Raw genomic sequence first — 21,385 nt, 5'->3', positions numbered from 1 at the left:
GACAAGTTTGCCAGGACCCTGGTTAAACATTATGTGTTGTGTTGGTTGCAGAATAATTTTCACTGAGCTTCCTATTTCAGGATTTGCTGTAAAGCAAAATATTTTTTCTTTCATATAGGTGGCAAGAGTCCATGAGCTATTGAGGTATGGGATATACATTCCTACCAGGAGGGGGCAAAGTTTCCCAAACCTCAAATGCCTATAAATACAGTTCCCACCTCACTTATACCTCAGTTTTACAAACTTTGCCTCCTTAGGAGGTGGTGAAGCATGATGTGCTTGATTTCTTCTGTGAAAGGCACTTCTAAGCATATTGAAGCCCATTTCCTCTCTAAGTTCAGTGTTTGTCTGAGTTATGTGAAGGGAGTATTGCCTGATGATACCATGTTTATGCCTATTGGAAATCTATTCTAGGGCTCTGTAAATTCTGATGCGGGGATTAATCTGCTGCATCTCTTTACAGATCGACATTATACTCCTCTACCATTACCTCTGCTGATGTGTTTCAGTACTGGTTTGGATGTGTCTTCTGGTAAGTATGTATAATTTTTAAGACACTCAGCTATGAAAGGCACTTTATATTATATAAGTATTGCATATATTAGCCTTTAGTCAGGTCTGTTAATATTTCCCTTTGCAGTCACACAGTTTCAGAATGGAAATTATGTTTATGGGAGAATTTAGGTATTTTTTTTATTACCTGGGTTTCCAGTTAGCTGCTAACATGGAGTCTGTTTTTAAAAATGTTGTGGGCAAATTAGGCTCGCGATGACGCAAATTGCATCATGTTGTAAAGCTAGTTGCGTCATTTTTGGCGCAAAGTCGTGCCTGTTATGACTCGAGTTGCGTCGTTCTTGGCGCTAAAATTTGTTATATTAAGTCTCTTCCTCTAATGCTCGCTGCTCTCATTATATTATAGAATAGAATTTAGAATAGAAATAATAGAATAGAATAGAATTTTATCATAAGCATTTTTCCCCATTCCTGAAACTGCTATATTGAGGAAATTGGATATTTTGTTTAAATGTTATTTTTTCTTTTTTGTTACATTTTGCAAGATGTCTCAAACTGATCCTGCCTCTGATGTTACTGTAGGAACTAAGCTGCCTGAACACAATTCTACCAAAGCTATGTGTGTTTGTTGTAAACAAGCTGATCTTATTTCTTCAGCTCAATTATGTGGCATTTGTTATGACAAATTATTACATGTTGATAATGTTTCTATAAGTACAAATACATCTACTGTTATTCCTTCTCAGTCTAATGTACCTGATATTGCTGCAGCCATAGAGAAGGCTATGACTGCTATTCTGCCTTCAAATAAATGTTAAAGGTCTTTCCAAACTTGTCAAAGATCTAATGAATTTTGTACTGACCAACGGCATACTGAAATATCATCTACTGATGTGGGTTCCTCTAACTCAGAGGATCCTGCATCAGGGACAGAAACTGGTAAATCTTTTTTATTTAAAATGTAACATATTTGTTTTCTATTAAAGGAAGTATTGTTTACTTTGGGTATTGAGAAGTCTAGTCCTCCTGACAGCCAAGCTAATAATCTTTTAAATTCTGTATTTAAGACTTCTGAGGTTACCCCAGATGCTATCTTCAATATGATTGCTAGGAATGGTCTAAACCTGGTACCTCTTTTAACCCTTCTTCTAGGTTTAAGAAGTTGTATTCTTTACCTGTGTGGCTAGTCTAGAGTTTTGGGAAAAGGTCCCTAAAGGTTGATGGGGCTATTTCCACTCATGCCAAACGTACTACTATTCCTATGGAAGATAGTACTTCTTTTAAGGATCCTTTAGATAGGAAGCTTGAGTCTTACCTTAGAAGAGCCTATTTACATACTGACTATATTCTTAGACCAGCTATTTCTATGGCTGATGTTGCTGCTGCTTCAACTTTTTGTTTGGACAGTTTAGAGCAGCAGTTATCAGATCCTGAACTATCTAGCATTGTTCTTTTACTTCAACATAGAAAAGCCCAACATTTTCTTTTATGATTCAGATAGAAAATACAGTTTTAAACAATTTTCCAATTTAATTCTATTATCAAATTTTCTTCATTCTCTCGTTATCCATTGCTGAAGAGACAGCATTGCACTACTGACAGGAAGCTGAAAATATCTATTTAGCCAATCACAAGAGACAAATGTGTGCAGGCACCAATTAGCAGCAGCTCCCACTAGTGTGTGATATGTGCGTATTCATTTTTTAACAAGGGATACTAAGAGAACAAAGCACATTTGAAAATAGAAGTGAATTTAAAAGTGTCTTAAAATGACATGCTCTATCTGAATCATACAAGTTTAATTTTTACTTTTCTATCCCTTTAATGTCAAATCTATGTTTTTAGCTATTCTAACTAGAAGGGCTTTATGGTTTAAATCTTGGAATGCTGACATGGTGTCTAAATCTAGATTATTATCTTTATCTTTTCAGGGTAATAATTTGTTTGGTTCTCAATTGGATTCTATTATCTCCACTATCACTGGGGTAAGGGAGTTTTTCTGCCCCAAGACAAGAAATCTAAGGGTAAATTTAAAGCTTACAAACGTTTTTGTTCCTTTCGTCAGAATAGAGAACAGAAAACCTCTCTTTCCCCTAAGGCCTCTGGCTCTAATTGGAGACCATCTCCGAATTAGAATAAATCCAAGCCTTATAAGAAACCAAATCCAGCCCCTAAGACTGCATGAAGGTGTGGCCCTCAAACCACTTATTCTGGTGGGGGTCAGACTAAAGTTAATTCAAGACATTTGGACAGATTCTGTCCAAAATCAGAGGATTCAAAATATTGTTTCTCAAGGGTATTGAATAGGTTTCAGAATAAGACCTCCCATGGGAAGATTCTTTCTTACTCATGTTCCAACAAACCCTGTGAAGGCTCAGGCTTTTCTGAAGTGTGTTTCAGACCTAGAGCTTTCAGGGGTGATTGTACCAGTTCCTCAGTAGGAACAGGGATTAGATTTCTATTCAAATCTATTAATTGTCCTAAAGAAGGAAGATTCTTTCAGACCAATCCTGGATATGAAAACTTTAAATCATTTTGTAAGAGTCCCAACTTTCACGATGACTAAGGACTATTCTGCCTTTTGTTCAGCAAGATCATTTAATCTCAACAGTAGACTTACAGGACGCTTAGCTTCACATTCCGATTCATCCAGACCACTATCGTTTTCGGAGATTCTCTTTTCTAGAAAAGCATTACCAATTTGTCGCTCTTCCATTTGGCCTAGCAACAGCACCAATAATTTTCTCGAAGGTTCTCAATGCCCTTCTATCTGTAATCAGAGAGCAGGGTATTGCGTTGTTTCCTTATTTGGACAATATCTTGGTACTAGCTCAATCTTTTCATTTAGCAGAATCTCACAAAGAATCTTCAAAGACATGGTTTGAGTTTCTTGATTCCTCAGACAAAGGTCACCGTCTTAGGTTTCCAGATAGATTCAGTGTCCATGACTCTTTCTCTAACAGACAAGAGACAAATGAAATTGGTCTTAGCTTGTCTAAATCTTCAGTCTCTATCATTCCCTTCAGTGGCTATGTGCATGAAAGTTTTAGGTCTCATGATTGCAGCATCGGACCCGATCCCCTTTCCTCGTTTTCATATGAGACCTCTACAGCATTGCATGTTGCACTAGTGGTGCAGGAATTATACTCAGATATCACAGTTGATATACTTAAATCCCAACACTCAACTCTCTGACTTAGTGGATAAACCTCTACATTATTTTTCAAGGGGCCTCATTTGTTTGTCCTTCCTGGACTGTGATCACAACAGATGCAAGTCTTACAGCACAAGGGGTTTGGAATCCTCAAGAGGTGAGGTTACCAATCAATATTTTATAACTCTGTGCTATTTTTTGAGCTCTTCAGGCTTAGCCTCTATTGAAGAGAGAACTTTACATTATTTTTCAAACAGACAATATCACAACAATGGCACATGTCAATCATCAATGGGGGACTTGCAGTCCTTTATCAATGAAATAAGTGTCTCTGATACTTTTTTGGTCTGAATCCAACTCTTGTCAAATCTCTGCGATTCATATCCCAGGTGTAGACATTTGGGAAGCGGGTTATCTCAGCCATCATTCTTTACATCTGGGGGAGTGGTCTATCAAGATTTTTTTTTCAACTTGTACAGATGTGGGGTCTTCCAGAAATGGATCTGATGGCCTCTCGTCTGAATAAGAAACTTTCCAGATACCTTTCCAGGTCCAGGGATACTCAGGTGGAAATGATGGATGCTGTAGCAGTTCCCTGGTTTTACCAACCTGCTTACATTTTTCCGCCTTAGGTTCTTCTTCCAAAGGTGATCTCCAAGATTTTAATGGACCAATCTTATGTGTTTCTGATAGCACCAGCATGTCCTCACAGGTTTTGGTATGCGGACCTTGTCCGAATGTCCAGTTGCCAGCCTTGGTCACTTCCTATAAGACCAGACCTTCTGTCTCAAGGCCCAGTTTTCCATCAGGATCTCAAATCTCTAAATTTGGAGGCATGGAAATTGAACACTTAGTCATAGAGGTTTCTTTGACTCAGTAATTAACACTATGATACAGGCTTGGAAGTCTGTCTCCAGGAAGATTTATCATAGGGTTTGGAAAACCTATATTTCATGGTGTTCCACTCATGATTATTCTTGGCATTCTTTTAGAATTCCTAGGATTCTACAGTTTCTTCAGAATGGTTTGTCTGCAAATACTTTGAAAGGACAAATTTCTGCTCTTTCTGTTTCATTTCATAGAAAGATTGCTAAGTTTCCTGATATTCACTGTTTTGTTCAGGATTTGATTATTATCAAACCGGTTATTAAATTAATTTCTCCTCCTTGGAGTCTCAATTTGGTTTTAAATATTTTGCAGGCTCCTCCTTTTGAGACTATGCATTCTTTGGATATTAAACTACTTTCTTGGAAAGTGTTATTTCTTTTGGTTATCTCTTCTGCTAGAAGAGTTTCTGAATTGTCTGCTCTCTTTGTGAGTCTCATCTGATTTTTCATCCAGATAAAGCTGTTTTGCGGACTTTATTTAAATTTGTACCTAAAGTTGAGAATTCTAACAACATGAATAGGGAAATTATTGTTCCTTCGTTGTGTCCTAATCCTAAGAATACTCTTGAAAGGTCTTTACATTCTTTGGATGTGGTAAGAGCTTTGAAATATTATAGTGAGGCTACTAAAGATTTCAGAAAGACTTCTAGTCTATTTGTTATTTTTTCTGGTTCCAGAAAAGGTCAGAAAGCCTCTGCCATTTCCTTGGTTGAAGCTTTTGATTCACAAAGCTTATTTGGACGCAGGGCAGTCAATTACAGCTCATTATACTAGATCAGTCACCACATCTTGGGCTTTCAAGAATGATGCTTCTGTTGATCAAATTTGCAATGCAGCAACTTGGTCTTCTTTGCATACATTTACTAAATTTTACCATTTTGATGTGTTTACTTCTTCGGAAGCAGCTTTTGGTTTGATTCTAGTGCCTATGATTTGCGTTTTTTTTATTTTTTTTTCTAAGAAGACTTAATTATTTTTTGGATTTAATTTCTCAGCTGAAATAGTTGTTTTTATTTTATCCCTCTCTAGTGACTTGTGGACTTCCACATCTTAGGTATTATATCCCATACATCACTAGCTCATGGACTTTTGCCACCTATATGAAAGAAAACACAATTTATGTAAGAACTTACCTGATAAATTAATTTCTTTCATGGTGGCAAGAGTCCATGGGAACCAACCAATTTTTATGGGGTTATGATTTCCATTTAAATGGGAGAAGAGTCCACGGCTTCATTCATTACTATTGGGAATTCCCATCTCCCACTCTTTGCCTTTCGTCACAGGAGTTGGCAGAGAGGTGCCGAAGATTCGGAGGTCTCATATGGAGGGTAATTCTCTTCGCAATGGGACAGGAGTTTTTAGTAGCCCTATAAGGCTTCTTAGTGAGGGCTTGGGTGAAAGTTAGAGTCCGGAGATGCAGGGAGAGTCTCTTTTGCGAAACCATCCCGACTCATATTAACAGCTCCTACAGCAATTGGCGTTGACGAATTTCACAGACTCTTTTCTTCTCTCGTGTCCATGTCAGGAGCGCTGCTATGACCTGTTACACTTGAAGGGCAGTGTTCCTGTTCCACGGTGTGGATTCTGGTAAGATCCTTTCATTTTATACACAATGTTAACATAGAATACAGGGCCACAGTGTGGAGCCTTTTATCTTTACAGAATCACTGGTTAATATTCCCGGTAGGGGAATTATTGAATAGGGGGAGTTTGTACATTATATTGTTTATTGTGTCATTGCTGCGCTGTGCAGGATGAGGCTCTGGCAATGTGTGGAACTATCAGGTTCTTTTCCGGGAGTTTTTGCGCGGTCTTTTTTTGGCGCGTTTTCTCCTTTAGGCAGGGCAGTCCTGCGAGGCACCCATGTGACCAGGTGGGGCTCTTCACTTCCGGTCTGATCTTTGACGGAGGAGACAAAGCTGTTTTTGTAGTCCGGGTCATAGGAGGTGGTGAGTGTGCCGGCCATTGGCGGTTATAAAGGAGCCTGTTAGTGTCTCTTTTATTCTAATAAAAGTGCAAGCTATGGAGGATTCTGACGCGTTAGAGGGTACTACCTCTTTGACAAAGTCTCATACCTGTGTTTATTGTGAGGTTCCGGTAGACCAGCCTGCCCAATTATGTTCCACATGCCTTGAGAGGGTTGAGACATCTAAGACTAAAAGAATGTCTAGTACCACTGAGCCGTCCACCTCTGAGGTTTCTCCGTCCCATGAGGTGCATTCCCGAGTTGAGTCCCCTATTGCGCATGCAGCACCCTGGGGTCCGACCGTTGCTCCTTCGGGAGAGATTTGTTGGCCACCAAATTTTGCGGATCAACTGCAGACGGCGGTTTCAAAAGTGATCCACACCTTACCACGTTCTGCTAAGTGCAAGTGCAGGGCCTTGTAGGTTCTTCCTTTTTCCCTTCCTCGTCCTTTAAGAAACTTTTCCCCGTTCCGGAGGCTCAGTTGGAGCTGTGGGGGACCATTCCTAGGGTGTATGGGGCCATCTCCACGCTCGCTAAGCGAACAACTATTCCCCTAGAGGATAGTTTGACGTTCAAAGAGCCCATGGATAAAAAGTTGGAGAACATGCTGAGAAAGATGTTTCAGCACACAGGGTTTGTTTTTCAGCCGGCAGCAGCCGAAGCCGCGGGTGCTGGAGCTGCGTCATATTGGTGTTATTCCCTGTGTGAAATGATTGAGGGTGAACCCTCTTTCGAAGAGGTGCAGGAAAAGATTAAGGCTCTGAAGGTAGCCAATTCTTTAATTTGCGACGCCAATATGGAAATTATTCGGCTGAATGCTAAGATGTCAAGGTTTTCGGTTTTAGCGCGCAGAGCCTTGTGGCTAAAATCTTGGTCGGCGGACATGACCTCTAAATTGAGGTTGCTGTCCCTGCCTTTTCAAGGAAAGATTCTGTTCGGTCCAGGCCTGCACTCGATCATTTCCACGGTTACGGGAGGCAAGGGTGCCTTCCTACCCCAGGATAAGAAAGCTAAACCGAAAGGAGCTACTTTTCATACCTTTCGTGCAGATAAGGCCCTTTTTTTACCCTCAAAAAAGGAGGGTACGTTCCGCCCGATTTTGGATCTGAAGTGTTTAAACAAGTTTTTGTCCGTTACATCATTCAAAATGGAAACTATCAGGTCCATTTTGCCCCTAGTTCAAGAGGGGCAGTTCATGACCACAATAAACTTGAAGGATGCCTACCTTCATGTTCCAATTCACAGGGACCACTTCAAGTTCCTAAGATTTGCATTTCTGGACCAACACTTCCAGTGTGTGGCCCTTTCTTTCGTTCTGGCGACGGCCCATAGAGTTTTCACAAAGGTTCTGCTTGCTGTAGCCAGATCCAGGGGCATTGCGGTGGCGCCCTATCTAGACGACATCCTGGTTCAAGCGCCGTCCTTCAGTCAGGCAGTTGACCATTCAAGGTCTCTACTCCTGTTACTTCAATCTCATGGTTGGAAGATAAACTCCGGAAAGAGCTCCCTGGTACCCAGCACCAAGGTGGAGTTTCTGGGCACGATCATAGACTCGGTGTCCATGAAGATTTTTCTCACGGATCAGACACGCAGGAAGAGACGCCCAATGTATGGAGGTGATGGCACTCATGGTCTCTCCAGCATAGACGTCATTCCATTTGCAAGGTTTCATCTCAGGCCTCTTCAGTTATGCATGTTGAGGCAGTGGAACGGCGATCATTCAGATCTCTCACAACTGATATCCATGGATGTACGGGTTCGGACCTCCCTCTCTTGGTGGATCCGCCCAGAATAACTGTCCATGGGGACATCCTTCTTGAGACCGTCCTGGGAGATTGTGACCACGGACGCGAGTCTGGTGGGATGAGGAGCTGTTTGGGGTGCCAGAATGGCAGAGGGAAAATGGTCTTGGCTGGAGTTCCTTTTCCGATAAATATCCTGGAACTTCGAGCGATCTACAATACTCTGAAGGCGCGGCCCGACCTGGGGGCGTTCAACTTCTTAAGGTTTCAGACGGACAACATTACCTCAGTGGCTTGCATCAACCATCAGGGGGGTACGAGGAGCTCCCTCGCAATGTGGGAGGTGTCTCAGTTATTGGAATGGGCGGAGGCCCACAACTGCTCGCTTTCTGCGATCCACATCCCAGGTGTGGACAACTGGGAAGCGGACTTTCTCAGCAGGCAAACATTCCATCCGGGGGAATGGTCTCTTCACCTGAGATGTTTGCGGAGATGTGTCTCAGATGGGGGACGTCGGGGATAGATCTCATGGTGTCCAGACTCAATTGCAAACTTCCCCGTTACGGGTCGAGGTCGATGGAACCCCAGGCAGAACTGATAGATGCATTAGCAGTGCCTTGGGGGTTAGATCTAGCGTACATTTTTCCTCCCTTACCACTTCTACCTTGTATTGTGGCACGCATAAAGCAGGAGAGAGCGTCTACCATTCTGTTTGCTCCTTCGTGGCCGCGGAGGACGTAGGTTTGCAGATCTGGTGGGGATGTAATCCTCTCCGCCGTGGAGGTTACCTTGTCGCAGGGATCTGCTGGAACAGGGTCCTTTCCAACATCAGAATCTCGATTCTCTGAGGCTGACTGCTTGGAGATTGAACGCTTAGTCCTAGCCAAGAGAGGTTTTTCTGAAAGTATGATTGACACTCTAGTTCAGGCAAGGAAGCCAGTCACTCGGCGCATCTACCATATGGTGTGGAGGACTTACTTGTCCTGGTGTGAGAAACATGGATACCCTTGTCACAAGGTGAGGGTTTCCAGAATTCTGTCCTTTCTTCAAGAAGGTTTGGAGAAGGGACTTGCCGCTAGTTCCTTAAAGGGAAAAATGTCGGCGGCATTATCTGTTTTGTTACACAGGAGACTCGCTGAACTCCCTGACATTTAATCCTTTGTTCAGGCTTTGTCTCGAATCAGGCCTGTCTTTAAGCAGTCTGCTCCCCCATGGAGCTTGAACTTGGTCCTTAGGGTTTTGCAAAGGGTTCCGTTTGAGCCTATGCATTCCCTTGACATTAAGGTTCTGTCCTAGAAGGTTCTTTTTCTGTTGGCCATTGCATCGGCTTGCAGAGTATCTGAACTGGCGGTTGCAACATGGGCCACCTTATCTGGTTTTTCATTCGGATAAGGCTGTATTTCGCACTGGCTTGGGATTACTTCCCAAGGTGGTGTCCAATCGTAACATCAATCAGGAAATTGTTGTTCCTTCTCTGTGCCCTAACCCTTCTTCTATGGAGCGGTTACTTCATAATCTAGATGTGGTCCGCGCCCTGAAGTTCTATCTTCAAGCTACAAAGGACTTCGGACAATCTACATCTCTTTTTCTCGTGTATTCAGGGAAGCGCAGGGGTCAGAGGGCTTCTGCTACTTCTTTGTCTTTTTGGCTGAGGAGCTTGATTCGCTTGGCTTATGAGACAGCGGGACATAAGCCTCCTCAGAGGATCACGGCTTATTCAACTAGAGCTGTGGCTTCGTCCTGGGCTTTCAAGAATGAAGCCTCTATGGAGCAAATTTGTAAGGTGTGTGGTCCTCCTTACACACTTTTACAAAGTTTTACAAATTTGACGTTTTTGCTTCTGCAGAAGCAGCTTTTGGGAGAAAGGTTCTACAGGCTGTGGTGCCCTCAGATTAGGGTCTGCCTTTTACCCTCCTGGTTTCATTCAGTGTCCTCTAGAACTTGGGTATATATTCCCAGTAGTAATGAATGAAGCCGTGGACTCTCCTCCCCTTTAGATGGAAAACATAAATTATGTTTACCTGATAATTTCATTTCCATCGTAGGGAGGAGAGTCCACGGCTTCCGCCCGTATCTCCTGTGGGCGGACCTAAATTTAAATTCTCTTCTGGCACCATTTATACCCTGATATTTCTCCTACTGTTTGTGGTTCCCTTGGCAGAATGACTTGGGGATGAGGGGAGTGGGAGATGTATTTAAGCCTTTGGCTGAGGTGTCTTTCCCTCCTCCTGGTTCTTAATTCCCAATAGTAATGAATGAAGCCGTGGACTCTCTTCCCCACGATCGAAATGAAATTATCAGGTAAGCATAATTTGTGGGGTTTTTTATATATAAAGCACTTTATCCTGTTCCTCTTTTTTATGCCTTTACTCCTTTTACACCTCACTAACTTGGCTATACGTTAAACTGAGGTATGAGTGAGGTGGGAGGTGTATTTATAGGCTTTTGAGGTTTGGTAAACTTTGCCCCCTCCTGTATATCCCATACGTCACTAGCTCATGGACTCTTGCCACCATGAAAGAAATTAATTTATCAGGTAAATTCTTACATAAATTATGTTTCTCCAACATAGGTGTGTCCGGTCCACGGCGTCATCCTTACTTGTGGGATATTCTCTTCCCCAACAGGAAATGGCAAAGAGCCCAGCAAAGCTGGTCACATGATCCCTCCTAGGCTCCGCCTACCCCAGTCATTCTCTTTGCCGTTGTACAGGCAACATCTCCACGGAGATGGCTTAGAGTTTTTTAGTGTTTAACTGTAGTTTTTATTATTCAATCAAGAGTTTGTTATTTTAAAATAGTGCTGGTATGTACTATTTACTCTGAAACAGAAAAGAGATGAAGATTTCTGTTTGTAAGAGGAAAATGATTTTAGCAACCGTTACTAAAATCCATGGCTGTTCCACACAGGACTGTTGAGAGGAATTAACTTCAGTTGGGGGAACAGTGAGCAGTCTTTTGCTGCTTGAGGTATGACACATTCTAACAAGACGATGTAATGCTGGAAGCTGTCATTTTCCCTATGGGATCCGGTAAGCCATGTTTATTCAGAAAGTAAATAAGGGCTTCACAAGGGCTTATTATGACTGTAGACTTTTTTTGGGCTAAATCGATTCATATATTACACATATTTAGCCTTGAGGAATCATTTAATATGGGTATTTTGGTAAAATAATATCGGCAGGCACTGTTTTAGACTCCTTATTCTTTAGGGGCTTTCCCTAATCATAGGCAGAGCCTCATTTTCGCGCCGGTATTGCGCACTTGTTTTTGAGAGGCATGACATGCAGTCGCATGTGTGAGGAGCTCTGATACATAGAAAAGACTTTCTGAAGGCATCATTTGGTATCGTATTCCCCTTTGGGCTTGGTTGGGTCTCAGCAAAGCAGATACCAGGGACTGTAAAGGGGTTAAAGTTAAAAACGGCTCCGGTTCCGTTATTTTAAGGGTTAAAGCTTCCAAATTTGGTGTGCAATACTTTTAAGGCTTTAAGACACTGTGGTGAAATTTTGGTGAATTTTGAACAATTCCTTCATACTTTTTCGCAATTGCAGTAATAAAGTGTGTTCAGTTTAAAATTTAAAGTGACAGTAACGGTTTTATTTTAAAACGTTTTTTGTTCTTTGTTATCAAGTTTATGCCTGTTTAACATGTCTGAACTACCAGATAGACTGTGTTCTGAATGTGGGGAAGCCAGGGTTCCTTCTCATTTAAATAAATGTGATTTATGTGACACTGAAAATGATGCCCAAGATGATTCCTCAAGTGAGGGGAGTAAGCATGGTACTGCATCATTCCCTCCTTCGTCTACACGAGTCTTGCCCACTCAGGAGGCCCCTAGTACATCTAGCGCGCCAATACTCCTTACTATGCAACAATTAACGGCTGTAATGGATAATTCTATCAAAAACATTTTAGCCAAAATGCCCACTTATCAGCGTAAGCGCGACTGCTCTGTTTTAGATACTGAAGAGCATGAGGACGCTGATGATAATGGTTCTGAAATGCCCCTACACCAGTCTGAGGGGGCCAGGGAGGTTTTGTCTGAGGGAGAAATTTCAGATTCAGGGAAAATTTCTCAACAAGCTGAACCCGATGTGATTACATTTAAATTTAAGTTGGAACATCTCCGCGCTCTGCTTAAGGAGGTATTATCCACTCTGGATGATTGTGAGAATTTGATCATCCCAGAGAAACTATGTAAAATGGACAAGTTCCTAGAGGTCCCGGGGCTCCCAGAAGCTTTTCCTATACCCAAGCGGGTGGCGGACATTATAAATAAAGAATGGGAAAGGCCCGGTATACCTTTCGTCCCTCCCCCCATATTTAAAAAATTGTTTCCTATGGTCGACCCCAGAAAGGACTTATGGCAGACAGTCCCCAAGGTCGAGGGAGCGGTTTCTACTTTAAACAAACGCACCACTATACCCATAGAAGATAGTTGTGCTTTCAAAGATCCTATGGATAAAAAATTAGAAGGTTTGCTTAAAAAGATGTTTGTTCAGCAAGGTTACCTTCTACAACCAATTTCATGCATTGTCCCTGTCACTACAGCCGCGTGTTTCTGGTTTGATGAACTAGTTAAGGCGATCGATAGTGATTCTCCTCCTTTTGAGGAGATTATGGACAGAATCCGTGCTCTCAAATTGGCTAATTCTTTCACCCTAGACGCCACTTTGCAATTGGCTAGGTTAGCGGCGAAAAATTCTGGGTTTGCTATTGTGGCGCGCAGAGCGCTTTGGTTGAAATCTTGGTCAGCGGATGCGTCTTCCAAGAACAAACTACTTAACATTCCTTTCAAGGGGAAAACGCTGTTTGGCCCTGACTTGAAAGAGATTATCTCTGATATCACTGGGGGTAAGGGCCACGCCCTTCCTCAGGATAGGTCTTTCAAGGCCAAAAATAAACCTAATTTTCGTCCCTTTCGTAGAAACGGACCAGCCCCAAGTGCTACGTCCTCTAAGCAAGAGGGTAATACTTCTCAAGCCAAGCCAGCCTGGAGACCAATGCAAGGCTGGAACAAGGGAAAGCAGGCCAAGAAACCTGCCACTGCTACCAAGACAGCATGAAATGTTGGCCCCCGATCCGGGACCGGATCTGGTGGGGGGCAGACTCTCTCTCTTCGCTCAGGCTTGGGCAAGAGATGTTCTGGATCCTTGGGCACTAGAAATAGTCTCCCAAGGTTATCTTCTGGAATTCAAGGGGCTTCCCCCAAGGGGGAGGTTCCACAGGTCTCAATTGTCTTCAGACCACATAAAAAGACAGGCATTCTTACATTGTGTAGAAGACCTGCTAAAAATGGGAGTGATTCATCCTGTTCCATTAGGAGAACAAGGGATGGGGTTCTACTCCAATCTGTTCATAGTTCCCAAAAAAGAGGGAACGTTCAGACCAATCTTAGATCTCAAGATCTTAAACCAGTTTCTCAAGGTTCCATCGTTCAAGATGGAAACCATTCGAACAATTCTTCCTTCCATCCAGGAAGGTCAATTCATGACCACGGTGGATTTAAAGGATGCGTATCTACATATTCCTATCCACAAGGAACATCATCGGTTCCTAAGGTTCGCATTCCTGGACAAGCATTACCAGTTCGTGGCGCTTCCTTTCGGATTAGCCACTGCTCCAAGGATTTTCACAAAGGTACTAGGGTCCCTTCTAGCGGTGCTAAGACCAAGGGGCATTGCAGTAGTACCTTACTTGGACGACATTCTGATTCAAGCGTCGTCCCTTCCTCAAGCGAAGGCTCACACGGACATAGTCCTGGCCTTTCTCAGTTCTCACGGATGGAAAGTGAACGTGGAAAAGAGTTCTCTATCTCCGTCGACAAGGGTTCCCTTCTTGGGAACAATAATAGACTCCTTAGAAATGAGGATTTTTCTGACAGAGGCCAGAAAAACAAAACTTCTAAACTCTTGTCGGACACTTCATTCCGTTCCTCTTCCTTCCATAGCGCAGTGCATGGAAGTAATAGGTTTGATGGTAGCGGCAATGGACATAGTTCCTTTTGCACGCATTCATCTAAGACCATTACAACTGTGCATGCTCAGTCAGTGGAATGGGGACTATACAGACTTGTCTCCGAAGATACAAGTAAATCAGAGGACCAGAGACTCACTCCGTTGGTGGCTGTCCCTGGACAACCTGTCGCAAGGGATGACCTTCCGCAGACCAGAGTGGGTCATTGTCACGACCGACGCCAGTCTGATGGGCTGGGGCGCGGTCTGGGGATCCCTGAAAGCTCAGGGTCTTTGGTCTCGGGAAGAATCTCTTCTACCGATAAATATTCTGGAACTGAGAGCGATATTCAATGCTCTCAAGGCTTGGCCTCAGCTAGCGAAGGCCAAGTTCATACGGTTTCAATCAGACAACATGACGACTGTTGCGTACATCAACCATCAGGGGGGAACAAGGAGTTCCCTGGTGATGGAAGAAGTGACCAAAATCATTCAATGGGCGGAGACTCGCTCCTGCCACCTGTCTGCAATCCACATCCCAGGAGTGGAAAATTGGGAAGCGGATTTTCTGAGTCGTCAGACATTGCATCCGGGGGAGTGGGAACTCCATCCGGAAATCTTTGCCCAAATCACTCAACTGTGGGGCATTCCAGACATGGATCTGATGGCCTCTCGTCAGAACTTCAAGGTTCCTTGCTACGGGTCCAGATCCAGGGATCCCAAGGCGACTCTAGTAGATGCACTAGTAGCACCTTGGACCTTCAAACTAGCTTATGTATTCCCGCCGTTTCCTCTCATCCCCAGGCTGGTAGCCAGGATCCATCAGGAGAGGGCGTCGGTGATCTTGATAGCTCCTGCGTGGCCACGCAGGACTTGGTATGCAGATCTGGTGAATATGTCATCGGCTCCACCATGGAAGCTACCTTTGAGACGAGACCTTCTTGTTCAAGGCCCGTTCGAACATCCGAATCTGGTCTCACTCCAGCTGACTGCTTGGAGATTGAACGCTTGATTTTATCAAAAAGAGGGTTCTCAGATTCTGTTATTGATACTCTTGTTCAGGCCAGAAAGCCTGTAACTAGAAAAATTTACCACAAAATATGGAAAAAATATATCTGTTGGTGTGAATCTAAAGGATTCCCCTGGGACAAGGTAAAGATTCCTAAGATTCTATCCTTTCTCCAAGAAGGATTGGAGAAAGGATTATCTGCAAGTTCCTTGAAGGGACAGATTTCTGCCTTGTCTGTGTTACTTCACAAAAAGCTGGCAGCTGTGCCAGATGTTCAAGCCTTTGTTCAGGCTCTGGTTAGAATCAAGCCTGTTTACAAACCTTTGACTCCTCCTTGGAGTCTCAACTTAGTTCTTTCAGTTCTTCAGGGGGTTCCGTTTGAACCCTTACATTCCGTTGATATTAAGTTATTATCTTGGAAAGTTTTGTTTTTGGTTGCAATTTCTTCTGCCAGAAGAGTTTCAGAATTATCTGCTCTGCAGTGTTCTCCTCCTTATCTGGTGTTCCATGCAGATAAGGTGGTTTTACGTACTAAACCTGGTTTTCTTCCAAAAGTTGTTTCTAACAAAAACATTAACCAGGAGATAGTCGTGCCTTCTTTGTGTCCGAAACCAGTTTCGAAGAAGGAACGTTTGTTGCACAATTTGGATGTTGTTCGCGCTCTAAAATTCTATTTAGATGCTACAAAGGATTTTAGACAAACATCTTCCTTGTTTGTTGTTTATTCTGGTAAAAGGAGAGGTCAAAAAGCAACTTCTACCTCTCTCTCTTTTTGGATTAAAAGCATCATCAGATTGGCTTACGAGACTGCCGGACGGCAGCCTCCTGAAAGAATCACAGCTCATTCCACTAGGGCTGTGGCTTCCACATGGGCCTTCAAGAACGAGGCTTCTGTTGATCAGATATGTAGGGCAGCGACTTGGTCTTCACTGCACACTTTTACCAAATTTTACAAGTTTGATACTTTTGCTTCTTCTGAGGCTGTGTTTGGGAGAAAGGTTTTGCAAGCCGTGGTGCCTTCCATTTAGGTGACCTGATTTGCTCCCTCCCTTCATCCGTGTCCTAAAGCTTTGGTATTGGTTCCCACAAGTAAGGATGACGCCGTGGACCGGACACACCTATGTTGGAGAAAACAGAATTTATGTTTACCTGATAAATTACTTTCTCCAACGGTGTGTCCGGTCCACGGCCCGCCCTGGTTTTTTAATCAGGTCTGATGATTTATTTTCTTTAACTACAGTCACCACGGTATCATATGGTTTCTCCTATGCAAATATTCCTCCTTAACGTCGGTCGAATGACTGGGGTAGGCGGAGCCTAGGAGGGATCATGTGACCAGCTTTGCTGGGCTCTTTGCCATTTCCTGTTGGGGAAGAGAATATCCCACAAGTAAGGATGACGCCGTGGACCGGACACACCGTTGGAGAAAGTAATTTATCAGGTAAACATAAATTCTGTTTTTTTGCAAATAACTCCACCCACACTCTGGACATTTTCTCAGTACAGGGTTCGAGTTTTAGATAAAAACACCTTTATCCTTACAAAGATTGAAAATAAATTTTGTGTAATATTTCTCCATTTTAAGTTATATGGCCCCGTTTATTATTGTCTGGGAGGACAAAGTTCTGCTCATGATCACGGTGTGCTGCCTGCATTTATCATTGCACAAGTCGCCCACTGCTCAGTCTTGTTTCTTAATAATGCTGCTTCTAAACTATTGGTTACAGATTCTATCATGTAAGCCTCTACCGCAAAGGCTTTAAAGCTGCCTCTACTGCTTGATAATTAGAGCCAAAAAAGTTCCATTTATCAGCAATTCTTCTCCTTTAACTGTGCCAGTTCATATTTTTCATGTACACTATGGGCCAATTCCTGTTTTACATTTGTTTACCTTCCTTTTGGTGCAGAAATGCCCTATTTTTTTTAGCTTTAAAATAGAGGGCAATTAAATGGAATCACATTACAGTTAATTTTTCCAGCATTTCTTTGATGCTGCACAGCCTATCACAGCTTATGGGTAAGGCCGAGCAGGTGATTTATTGACTCTTGCATGAAGCATTCTAGGAGTGGGGAGAGTTTTACATTTCCATGGAACTTTTTCACGTTTCATTGTGTACTTAGGGCTAGATTTTTCAAAGCTGAGGCGTACAGGGGCGCGTATATGCGCCCCTGTACGCCTCAGCTCGCCTGTGGTGGGGCGAAATTACCCGCAGGTATCCACCATTGCACACGAGCGCAATTTTGCGCTTGCGTGCAATCCTGCCCGTGCACAGCCAATCACGTGCGGGCAGGAGCTGTCAATCTCCTTGTTCGGAGTCGACCGCAGAGATTGAATTTCACCACCTTAGAGGTGGCAAAGAGGTTAGGGAAGCGGCGACCGCTGCTTGATAAATTACGGAGAGCAAGTTCTTGTGAGAACTTGCAGCCGTATGGCTTTGGTAAATTGAGCCCTTAAACTCTGGCATTAATGTCATTAACACAGTAATACATGAGAATTATACATAAGAAAGCCATTCTCTGTGTGTTCTGCATATAACAATTTATAGTTATGTGAGGGAGTAAAGCAAACATTAGTAGTACTAGTCTTGTAAGATAAAAAGAAGTGAAAGCATTTGAATTTTACAATTTTCCAGTATTATAGAAATAAACTCCAAAAAAATATGTTATGCCTTTAAATACGAATTATTAAAAAAAAAAAATCTGTTCTTGCATAACAAGTACGACTAGCACTGCTCTGTTGGTGGGAAGTCCAAGCATAATAAATATATATATTCAGCATGGAAACTTATTTTTTCACATATTAAAGGGACAATGAACCCAAATTTTTTCCTTTGTGATTCCGATAGAGCATGCAATTTTAAACAACTTTCTAATTTACTCCTATTATCAATTTTTCTTCTATCTCTTGCTCTGGACAGCACTTTTTTATTGGTGGATGAATTTATCCACCAATCAGCAAGGACAACCCAGGTTGTTCACCAAAATTGGGCCAGCATCTAAACTTGCATTCTTGCATTTAAAATAAAGATACCAAGAGAATGAAGAAAATTTTAATTATAGGAGTAAATTAGAAAGTTGCTTAAAATGTCATGCTCTATCTGAATCATGAAAGAAAAAAATTGGATTCAGTGTCCCTTTAAGATAATTGTGAAATATCATCTTTTATATTCAGGTAAGAATAAAATGGGTTGTCCCATTTAATCTTCAAATGAAACAAACTGGGTAGTATTAACAATGCATTGTTTTTAATATCTTTTAGTGAACTGATTGATATCTGATCGGGAACACAATTTATTTGCTCACCTATGCAAAAATATTTTTATTAATAGAAAAAGAAGCAAAAAAACAAAAAGTAGACCCTGTCCAGCACAAACGCTTTCAAGGCAACAGCAAACGTTAAAAATTAAACCATTATGTAAAGAGTAGAGGTCACAAAGTGTGAAACAATCAAACAGTATTTATTAGAAATAAAGTAGATGAACCTAAGATCAAAACTCTCTTCTAGTATCCAAAGAAGGAATCAAGAAAATAGTCCATTTCGGTCTCCTGTGTAATGAGTTCCAATGTCACTCTAGGATCAGCCCAGCAGATATTAGTAGCAGCAATTAGTCATATTAGGTGCATGCGTCTAAATAGGTCAAGCCTTAATGAGTCAGTAATGCTCCATATAGTATCATAAAACTCGGCCAAGCAGTCAGCCATGCTTTTTCTATATCATAGAATTGAAGTTTGTCACTTATCAGCATAAGTGAAGCGGCGTGGTAAGTGTTAAAAGCAGGGAGCAATCTACTTATCCCAGATAACAAATATTTTTATCTTGTTAATAACTGTAATTTTTACTTTTAACCCTTTAGCTTGCTAAGTCTTTAACCCCCTTTTACTGATGTGATTTTTAAGCTTTTGCACTTAAAGGGATATTAAACCTAATTTTTTTCTTTTCCAAGTTAAGACAAAACATATAATTGTAATCAACTTTCTAAATTAGTTCCATTATCAAATTTGCTTCATTCTCTTTGTATCTTTTGTTGAAAGAGCTGAAATGCACTACTGGAAGCTACAGTAGATGAACACAGGTGAGACAATGACAAGATGTATATATGTGTAACCACCATTTAGCGACTAGCTCCCAGTAGTGCATTGCTGTGCCTGAGTGTACCGCAGTGTGCTTTTCAACAAAGGATACCAAGAAAATGAAGCAAGTTAGATAATAGAAAAAAAACATGCAATGCAAACTTTTTTGTGTAATTTTACATGGTAAATGTTAGTTTATTTAGACATTAAATTAGATTGTTATTCCCTTTGTTTAATTTCTTGTGTCAGTTATGTTAAATAAACATAAGACTGAAACACTGAACTTATTTTAAATATATATCAACACTCTTGTTTTAATGCACTCGGATGATTTAATTAATTTCTGTGTCTTTCAGACTAGACCTACAGGGGGCAGTATAGAACCGTCTGCAAAACAAGAAGGAACTTCCAGTTCTATTGTTTCTGAAACTTTTAAACTTGGATGTCTTGCTGGCCAAATGAATGGATTATTTTTTTTAATTATTATTTTTTCTTTTTAGTCATGGCGTAGAACTGAAGCATTTTGTCAAGAATTTTTAATTCAAGAGTTTGACTTATTTAAGCTTGTAAGGGATTGAAGTGCACCTTGTTTGGCTCATTAAAGACTCATTATCCACAGACTTTTAGCAATGGAAACTCTGTATAGATTTTGTCTGCCACATAAAACAAGAGCTTGAACGTAACAATGTTTTAAATGTGTTACATGACTGTATAAACGGTAGAGACTTACAACAGTAATACATTGTACAGATAGAACACCTTTTACATAAAATCATTACAAAACTCATTTGTAAAGAATCACAATAATATTAAGTCTATGCTAAAGCTTTGTATCAGGTCAAATGCCATATTTTTGTGTTTTTAAATTATTTTCTTTAACAGACATAGCTTTGTTTTGCTCCTTGAGCATTTATAGTTGGTTTGTTTCATGAATCTCAATAAATTATAAATAATCCTATATACAGTACATCTGCAGGTTTTGCAGAGGTTTTTTGTGCTATACACCTAATGCTAATGTTACAAGGTGACAGATTTGTAAGCAAGGTACTTTGTACATTGAAATAATTCTCATTTTGGTGAGCTTACGATGTGTACGGTCTTCCTTGCAGGAATTCTATAATTATTTTTAAATGCCTACCTGCTGAGCAAGTGACTCACTCAAAACCTAAAGCACAGCAGCGTTCCTAGTGCAGTATTTACTGAGTGTCAGCACAGATGTAACCATTGTATAGCGTAGTGCCAAATCTGTTATTTCAATTGTATAATTAGTTTATTTTAAGACCCAATAAATGGATCATTTGTAACATCTGTTGTGCTAAATTTTATTATACCAAATATTTGTAGCTACTTGAAAAATTGTGTACATTGAGTGATGAAAAGAAATGTCTCTATGTAAACAAATTAAAGGGATAGACAGGTCAAAAATTAAATGAAAATTGTTGCTTTTCAGTTTGAAATAGAAGCATTTTTACTTCTAATAAAAGTTATTACTGTTTTTCTGTGGCATATGCACATATCCTATCCGGGCCCATGCACTAGTATTTAAACACTAGCATTAGCTTGCATGACACATTGCATCTTAAGAAACAATACACACCTCTCTGAGCAGGCATAGTGTTTGAATACTGCTGTACATGCCCTCACAGGATATGTACATACGCTGCAGGAAAACAGTAATAACTTTGACTATAAGCATTTTTTCCAATGGAAGCACCCATGCATTTTAATTTTGACTTTTTTTTTATCCCTTTAAAGGAATAGGAAAAGTCAATATTAAACTTGCATGGTTCAGATAGAGCATGTCAATTTTAAGACCCTTTTAAATTCATTTCTATTTTCAAATGTGCTTCGTTCTCTTAGTGTCCCTTGTTAAAAATGAATACGCACATATCATACACTAGTGGGAGTTGCTGCTAATTGGTGCCTGCACACATTTGTCTCGTGATTGGCTGAAAATGAAGACAATTTGATAATAGAATTAAATTGGAAAGTTATTTAAAATTGTATGTTCTATCTGAATCATAAAAGACAATTTTAGGGTGTACTATCCCTTTAAGTAAGCCTTATCATATGAGGCATGTTTG

General features: G+C 41.2%; 1 protein-coding gene across 1 annotated transcript in view; it reads left to right on the top strand.

Moving 5' to 3' along the window:
- PSME4 (proteasome activator subunit 4) overlaps window positions 1–20,605 on the top strand; it is a gene marked incomplete in the record, with an annotated part of 938,614 nt that extends 918,009 nt beyond the window's left edge. Inside the window, 1 exon segment of the mRNA XM_053712692.1 lies at window positions 19,658–20,605.
- Window positions 20,606–21,385: the final 780 nt, after the last annotated feature.

Source organism: Bombina bombina, chromosome 4 (assembly GCF_027579735.1).
Source record: "Bombina bombina isolate aBomBom1 chromosome 4, aBomBom1.pri, whole genome shotgun sequence".
In the NCBI taxonomy this organism is placed as follows: Eukaryota; Metazoa; Chordata; class Amphibia; order Anura; family Bombinatoridae; genus Bombina; species Bombina bombina.
This window is presented reverse-complemented; position numbering and strand designations above follow the sequence as displayed.